Below are 4,695 nucleotides of genomic sequence, written 5' to 3'. Positions count from 1 at the left end.
ACCAAGCAATAATGCTCAAGGCATTGGGGGCTTGGGTTTTAGGGTGCCCCAGACTCACATTTCCCTGGGGTTTGTTCCTGGTGGCACTTTCTAGGGCTTCTCCACCACAAGCAGTCCCACCACAGTGACCCCAAACCCCAGTAAGGTGCTGTTTTCGGTCATACCTAGGACCCCTCAAGAGGCTACTATAATACAAAAAATGGTAACAATATTATGCTTTTCATTGCATTGACAATAATATGTCAGCATGAGGAAAGATGATGATTAATAAATGAGGCAAAAACATGTTCAGAAGAAATTAAATGAGGCCAGTCCCTCTCATCTGGGGAAAGAAGACAGAGATAGAAATTATATATGATATATGCTATATGAATTGTTAGGATTATGATATATAAGTGATATATCTAAATTAAGAAAGAGTGGAAAATGTAGCAGCCCTAAGGTGGGCAAATATTGTAAGGTACTAGCCATAAAAGGCAAGTGATCACTCTTTCTTTTAACATTCCCCAATTGCTTCAGAGAAGCATGTAGATGTATATTCATCGCTAGGGAGAGAACAGATTAGTTTTCTCTTCATATGTAGGTTTTATCTGCACTACAGTGTTCTGTCAGTAGTGCTGTGTCACTACAAGTGTGTAAAGATCATGTCCTCTTGATGACATAGCTATGCAGGAAAACCTGTGGTATAGACCCAGATATGCTGACAGACGCATGCTATTGTTGGCTTCACTCATGTCTTTTGGGGAGGTAGTATGGCTGAAAAACTTCTTTTGACACGTGCCACATCTGTATTAGGGAGCTCTGCTGACATAGATATGTAAACATGGTTATGCCAACAGAAGTTTCAATGAAGTAGACAAGCCTTGAACATTGAATAAGTACACAGATCTTATTGGCTGAGCTAGGCATTATTGATACAGGCCATGGTTTTCACATCCAGTCTTTCATTTAAGTTAGTTTTTGAGTATTGGAATGAGGTTAATTCCATTGAGCACCAATTGAAGTCATTAGCTCAGAAAAATGTCCCATAACAAAAAGTTGGGCACCCAAAACCACATAAAGATAACTGGGGACCACTTTTGAAAAAATCTGGCTCTTCAAACACCACCCAGGCCTGCTTTTGAAGTGAGACTCATGAGGTCCCTGATGGGAGGGCGCTGCATAAGCCAGCAAACCCCACACAGGGTATCGGGGCACTTGAGGCCCCTACCAGACCATATACTCCGTGCCCCCAGCCATGAGGTTGTTTAAGATTGTGATCCTCAACATCCACAGCTGCAGGACAAGCTGAGCATATGCTCTGCAATGGATATTACAGTCTTCCCCATACATGAGCTCTTTAATGTATGATGAGGAGACAGTGTGGGTGTGTGTACATGTGCATTGACACTGGTTTAAGTTTGCTGCACAGTAAGTGGGAATAGTATACATGTGCAGGCATTAAAGTGCATTAATGCTGTGTGTGTACTGACTTGGGACTAAAGTTATTCCCAAGTCAGTCCACACACACTGTTACTGTGCAGTAAAGTGTTTACACGTGTGTTATTGCACAGAAACTAATGGCATGTAAATTTGATACCTGCTTCATGATGCAGGGATCAAATTTACGCTCAAGTCAGCGTAAATCACCATATTTACTGCACAGTATGGGTGTGCATGTATAGACACGTGCCTGTACTACACAGTAATTTCAGTTACCGTATAGTAAATGTGCACATGTAGACGCACCTTGTAACAACAAGGATGCTTGTACCCACATAGTCAAAAGCAGAATTAAAATGTGTAGAGGAATCTGTTTTCAGTCAGCATTTTTTCTTTCTCCCTATCCTCTCTGACCTTGTTATGGCTGCTGCTACAGTGCATTCTTACTTCTCTTTGCTTGGTTATCAGATGTATGGCATCAGCAAACTCCACCTCTTTGAAAACTGGGGCTGTAGTTCTTTGCCTTTACTGTTGTATTTGTGCTGCTTTTGAACCACCCAGAGACATCCCTCAGGCATGCCGTTTGTTTTCATGAACATGTTGGTAAGTTCTGGTTAGTGGGTGGATGAGGTAAACTAATGCTACACTTATTAATGGTGCCCCATAAATGTGCTTTTCGTTGCAGAGTTTTAAACAACTTTCATCGCCATTAGCCAAATTAGCTGCTCGCACAATAGAATATGTCAGACAAAGGATAGGGCTGTTCTCCAAACTGAGAAAAAGTGCTGCAGGCTATTTCATAAAGATCCAATCAAGTTGCTGAGTATTAAGGGCATCTGGTTTTCTCTGTAATATAAAAGTATTTTGGTATGGTCTTTTATGGGCCTTTTTGTTGCTCATGGAAGTGGAAATTTTGCTCAGTCTGATCTCTTGTTTGGCAAATACTTTATGAATACATTATCTCTTGCAAGCAGTTCAACTCTGAGGCATCAGTTGAGCCCAGTAAGGGTACCATACTGCTGTTGAATCATAGATATAACAAGATGGGAAGATAGTAAATGCTCCCACCACAGCATCTTAGAGCGGAATGTTAACAGATGGTCCTTGGTTAGCACCCGTAGTTCTGGCTTCAACATTGTTGTCTTTGCCATGCCAGCCTTTGAGTCAACAGATGCATTTGTAGGATGGCCGGCTGAGGGAACCAGTTTGTGGGCTGAACACACATGTGGCATGTTTGGAAAGCCGTAGTATATGATGTCACTACCCCTTTGCAGCTGTGAACTGTTTTGCTTGAGGGTGAACTTTATATTTGGGGTGTGCAATCATCCTTATGGTGGCAGTGCTCATGGATGAAAGGGAATACTCCTCAGTGCTGGTCACAAAAGTTGTTTGGGTTGGTCTTTCTTTGATCCTATGTTTTCTTTGTTTTCTGTGGCCAGCAGTGTTTTTTAGTGTTTCTGGTTTCCTGAAAAGTGTGGCTGAAGAGTCTGGGCAGATTTTCACATGAATAAAATGCTGGATTAAAAGTGATACTATAATTCCATTTGCAGGCAGCAACGTGGTATTTAAAAGGTGTGAGCACAGCATCAGTGGAAGGGACTCTATCACAGTGTGGAACACAGGATATAAACGGTACAATAGCAGCTGCTTATATAGAGTGGAACTCAGTAAACAATAGTGGAGTAAAAAGTCTCTCTGTAACATAGTGTATATAAATGTTGGAGTAGCAGGCCTCTCTTCCAGTCTGGAATGCAATATGTAAACAGTGGAAACAGGTTCAGTGAAGAGCCTGTATAAAGGTTTAGTGTAAGTGCTTATAAATGGTGGAAACACTGATTCCATGTAAAGCACTTATTCCAGTTGGGGCAGGGTGGGGAGGGAGTGTGCACAAAGGAAAGGTACAGTTTCATATTCTAGGTCAATGGGGTGGAGAGACAGTGTGTGTGGTGTTTGGAGTCAGGATGTCCTTTTAGAGTGTGCTACATTTGTGTTTCTAAATGGGGATAGTGCTGAGGTCAGAGTTCACTCTCCTAGCTGTTGCAAGTCCCAGGACATCATAGTGCCTGTGTTACTGGCATCTTATAAATCTGGGTGCTGGATCAGTTGGAAAACTTCCTCTATTTTGAAGGCCCTCACTGATATAAAAGAGAAGGAAATGATGAGAGTAGGGGGAATGAGGAACCCTTCTGTTGTCAGTCCTTTTCTTAATTTCTCATACTCCCTACCTGCTCCATTGTTCATGTCATCTGACCTGGTTTCGCAGATTGACTTAAACAGGAAACATTTATAACCCCAAAGAACTACAACTGTAGGCAGACACATTAGCTTCCACTCATCTCAGATCCAGCTCTATGGTGCTGTTTGTCAGAGACTGTCTCACACATCCCCTTTCCCCCAGACCCCTGAATAATGTAAAGTAAATGTCAGGACCCCTGTGGCACACACCTAGGCCTTCCAGGCTGCAGCACCAGCAAGCAGCTGGCTGGGTGCTGGATCCAGCCCAGCCGGGGCCCTTCCAGGAGGTTCCCAGTGGGGGATCATTTGACCCAGGGAACCAATGGAAGCCACAGGCCCATCATGGGAAGCCTTGTCCTAGCAACTGGTATTCATAGTCTTGCATGGGCAAATCTAGGATTTTGAAAAGAGGGCACAGATGGAGTGGTACATCATCACAAATAACACAGCACATATTTTTATCCAGTTAAAAGGAAACTAGAAGCTTTACTAATATGGTAGCGGTCTAGTGCTGTATTATTCAGTGCAAAGCAAAAACAAATATAACTTTATAGGAATATGTACAAATTTGCTAGATTATACATAAAGTTTTAAAAAAAACTAGGCAAAAAAGTCAAAATACATTATTTGATTAGTTCTGTAGTCATTATAGTTAAATGTGCATCTCTTCTTCAGATTTGTAAAATAAAATCTAGTTCTTGAGCATCTTGGCAGTGTATTGAACAATTCACTGTCAGCTATTTCTAGATATGAGTTAATGTTCCCCTGAGTTAACATGAATACCCTTGAGTTAAGGTTTTTAGCTGGAGCTAAAAGCAATCTGTGGGGCTGTGAAATAGAGGAGAGATATTTCCCAGGATAGCTAATGGATAGAAAAATTGCAGAAGAAAGGATAGACCATTAAAAAGACCATTAAAAAGACCATTAAAAAGCAGAGAGGGTCATTAACACCTGAGATTAGCAAGAATCAGGTACATTATAGATTCATAGATTCATAGATGTTAGGGTCGGAAGGGACCTCAATAGATCATCGAGTCC

The sequence above is a fragment of the Alligator sinensis genome, unplaced genomic scaffold (genome assembly GCF_000455745.1).
Source record: "Alligator sinensis unplaced genomic scaffold, ASM45574v1 scaffold1299_1, whole genome shotgun sequence".
NCBI classification, from domain to species: Eukaryota; Metazoa; Chordata; order Crocodylia; family Alligatoridae; genus Alligator; species Alligator sinensis.
The sequence above is the reverse complement of the archived record's forward strand: the minus strand, read 5'-3'. Positions refer to the sequence as shown.